The sequence below is a fragment of the Pinus tabuliformis genome, chromosome 9 (genome assembly GCF_031772625.1).
Source record: "Pinus tabuliformis cultivar Carrire ecotype Pingquan chromosome 9, CPIR1, whole genome shotgun sequence".
In the NCBI taxonomy this organism is placed as follows: domain Eukaryota; kingdom Viridiplantae; phylum Streptophyta; class Pinopsida; order Pinales; family Pinaceae; genus Pinus; species Pinus tabuliformis.
The window spans coordinates 1,504,614,186-1,504,618,924 of NC_142307.1; positions in this window are offsets into that span (position 1 = coordinate 1,504,614,186).

Below are 4,739 nucleotides of genomic sequence, written 5' to 3' on the forward strand. Positions count from 1 at the left end.
TCCATTGGCGTAGTTGTCTGCGCATATCCTTTTATAAAATTCTTGTAGTAAACAATGTTTCCTAGTGTAGTACATAGTTGTCTTACTATTTTTGGTATTGGTATGTTCACAATGACTATGATCTTCACCGGATCTACCATCAATCCTTGTTTAGAAACCATATGTCCCAACATTATTCCATATGGCAAAAAAAATCTACTTCTTTAGGTTTAACGATATCTGATACTACCTACATGTATCGAGCATAAATCTTAAGCTCACCACATGCTTCTTTAATAGACCGAATAATGTCTAATTATTGAAATAAACTTGCCAAAATTTGTGTATATATTCCTTGAAGGCTGCAATTACAACTCTAGAAAAAATAGTAGGCGAATTCTTTAACCCAAAAGGCATCACTGTATACTTATAGGAGCCCCATTCTGTGGTAAACATTGTCTTATGTTTGTCTTCTGGTGCAATTCTGATCTGATGATACCTTGAGAAGCCATTTATAAAAGAGTAAGCCTCTTGTCCTCCCACATTATCCAACACTTCATTTGTAAATGGTGTAGGGAAAGGGTCATGCATGCATGCATCATTCAACTTCCTCAAGTCCACGCAGATTGTAATTTCCCCTTTCACCTTCTTCTCTTGAACTACCATGGGACTTACCCATTCACACACTTCAATAGGTTTAATTATCACGGTCATTAACATCTTGTCCAATTATTCTTTTAGCTTTTCATTATAATTTGGGTTCATTCTATAAGGCCTCTACATAATAGGATTCACATCAGGCTTCAGAGGAATACTCATAACTCCCAAATCCCCTATGATGCCTTTCATTTCTAAAAACTTAGTGGGGAAAAGATCCTAGTATTCATGCAACAAATCTATTATCTTGCTAACAGTGTCTTTGTCCCAATAATACCCTATGGTCACATACTTCGATTCATCTTCTGAACCAATATTCACCTTCAAAGTATTCAATGGATTCATTATATCAGGCATCTCTATCGCAGGTCCATTTACTTCGTGGTGATCTTTTGACTCTTTATTACCAATGTTGCGAGGATATTCATCTTCTTCCGTGGTGAGATTATAACATTCTATCACATTTCAAATCTTTGCAGCCCGATCAAGTTGTCATATAACTGGAACTTTGTTTTCAAAAGTCTTTTTCTTAACTATATTTAGAGCTGCATATATATGTGGACAATTGCCTTCAAATCTGAATGTTATGACAAATCAATCCACCATGTCTGCCCAGCTAGTGGTGCCATGTCAAAGTTTAGTTTCCAAATACTAGTTCTGAGGGATTGTTTCTAGGGTATGGATGAACCCATTCACCCATTCTTCTAACAAAATTTCTCCCCATGCTACCATACAAAACCATTTGTTAGTTTGACGAGGCTTGGCCGAGGTTCAGAGTGTGCTAAGCACCAGGAAAACCCTCAACTACTGGGCCTTTCGGCAACGACCAGCAAGCAGGTTGTAGTCTCACTCGAAGCAGTTATGGGAGGTTGTAAAACCAGGTTTCTATAACCGAAGGGATATCTGTGATGTAGTGTTGTGTATTTATTTCTACTGTATATCAAGATTATAACCTACCATGCATAAGAACTTCATGCATATGATTAATTTAATGGAAACACATAAACTCTACAAATAACAGTATATCTTATAGTTCTTCGCAACAATTCAGTGAAAAGCATACATAATCAGATACATAACAGTAGACAAATAACCTGTATAGAGATACAACACTTTGCCAAAATTTCTTCTTTATTACATAGATATTCAATTACATTCACTTCTCTAACCTACACACCTAGTCATAGGTTATCTGCGCCCTTAGTAGCAGATTCTTCAAGGACTCTATGCACCTAGCTGCAGATCCTTCTCCAAAACTACAAACTACAAATGGGAAAATGTAGATTCACTTATGCTTCTATTATTGAGATTAGATTATCCTTTACAAAGTATTACATATCCTTTTATACAATTCATCTATACCAAACCCATGGTCCACATACCATGCATCCATAAAACAAGGAATACTACCTGATACCTGTTACAAAATAAGGGCTTTCTCCCATCACCAAATCCCTAAAAATTTGTGTGATGAATATATCTCTGCCAGCTCCGTGCGGTCCATTCCTTCTTTGATGAGGTCTTTTACCCAAAACTTGGACCAAGTTCAACCATGCGCAACACATGGCCAAAGAGAAATCCATTCTATGTCAAGGTAAACACTATCCACTATGTTTGTACAACACCTCCTAATCTGTAAACTTCAATTCAACCAAGATTTACCTCAATATGTTGTACACTATGCTTCCTCAAAGAGTTTCATGTATCTTTATCCTAGAGTTGTAAATATGAAATATTTTTGTGGCTCTAACATTCTTTGGAACATAGTTGAGCTTCGATACCACTTGATGGGGACAGACTGATTTTCCCTGGCTACCCATAACCTAGGATACTCCAACACAAGAACCGACAACTATGTATTTAAAAACACATTATATAATTTCAACAAATTAATTAAAATATGCAGTCTTAATAAGAATGGATATTTCCATTTCCCAATGCCATGAGTGGGATTTCTCCCATCTTGAAATCCTTATTCAAACACCATGAAACTCCATAGGCTTCAAACCATCATATGGCACAACATGTTAGCCAAAACAGGGTTTCAACAATGCACAGGTAGCCCACAAAACTATTTGTTGTAGGCGCTGCAAATATTTTCATATCACCTCAAAACTCTATCTTTTCGTATTCCAAGAATCCAAAATGACTTATCCTCATTCTAGTCAGCTTCCCAATCAAATCTACATGAGCTTAACTTATTTCTTATCTCAACCACCAAATTATTATGCCCTTGTTCACTGGGATTGCAAAGCAAACATATTTTCCCATCAAAATCAGTCACAAAAAAGGGGTTTGTCATCGTTCACACAATAGGGTGCTCAAGTTTTCTCTGTATGCAGAAATTATACAACTACAATAACTGAACAAAAAATTATGGCACAACTATAATATACTTGTAGGTTTTCTCCATTCTCAAGCCCATTATTTCTAACCTTAGGGGAATACATAACCAAAAAAACACATTGTATTCTAATCAATAGGGAGTGATTGAATCTGAACAATGGTGCTTTGTTTTGTTGATGGGTTTCACAACACAAATCCAAGACACCCACTAATATCCAGAACACATAAACACTTTCTTTCTCAACATTTAGCTGACACAACAAGAGTCAAGCCACAAAGGGAATCAACACAATGGTGGAGGCTTCAAAGTGAAAATTCTTAATATAACTCTATGGAATAAAAATACACTTTCAAAGGTAAGAAATACACAAGATTCAACCCAAAATTACACACAACCCTTAAGAATATAATGATCGAAATAATTCTTCATCATACAATCTCTGACCCATATAAATAGGTAAATATATTTAGCTACAAATTTTACTTGAATAAGAAATCAAACTGTTCCTAAAGCATACAATCACCACACTCCTGACACATTCAAATTATTACTATGAATTGACTCAACAAGTGCAGCCCTCAGCAAATCAAGTTAACATTATACAGAGAGAGCAACAATCGTGTAGAAAGGCATATAACCAAACTACTCATTAATAAAATTCAGACATACATTAAACTATATATAATATACAAAGTGGGCCTGTGCAAACCATAGCTCTCATGCTTTGTCCCTTCTCCTAACGCTGGAACTCTTCCTCTCTTCTTCCACTGTGCTTCTCCTCTCCTACACACTCTGATCTTCTTCTCAAAAAATCATTTCTTTATAAAACAAACTGACATGGGTAACCAAGAGGCAGAAGTTATGGTTCATTTCCATTTCTCACAAAATAGGGGAAACTGAAATTACATTTACATTAGGAAATATTTCCTCCAACTTATTATAAAAACAAAAATCACATCCTAATGAAAATATCTACAAAACATTTAAAATCTCTCCCAACATCGACATGTTACCATCCCATCACATTGGCAATCTCTCGTCTAATATTCATCAAACTTTGTGCTCCATTTATGAACCCGCATCACTTGACATAAAAATTTTAGTCATCCTAGATAATGAGTCTAACATTTAAAATGACATAAATTGACTTGACATACTGAGTGGAATCAACGTAACCTCCATAAACTTTCTTGTAAGGTTTCCACCATTGCTAATATTTTAAATCCAAATATAATATCCCTAATTTGAGCTTCAATGGTTCATCGATAATAAATGGAGAGAGAAATAGCATTCCATTTCATCAAAACTATAAAAATTTAGAAGAACTATAAAATTGGTTCACATTAAATTTTAGAAACTAATGCCATGAATTGTGATCTTGGAAGGTTGTGTGATTACTATCTTTAAATAGAAAGAGTGTACTAGGGTTCCTCTCTTCACCTCTTAAATATTATCCCATCGATGCATGTATGTTGTTAGTTTTTGTAAATGTTGGTATCGATCCTATCCATTCTTTCAAATACTTATCTTGCTTGGTAATTTGTTGAGAAACATGTGAACATATTTCAATACTCCAGTTACTCATATCTTGCTAATAAGCTAAAGCAGGTTTGAATGATATTAGTACATAATATGTTGGCCCCCATTGGTTTCCATGTTATGAGTATGGACCATGGGACAAATGAAGAGCCCATTAACATGATATCCCTAATTCATCTTCATATTTTGAACAAATCAATAAATATATTATGAGAGG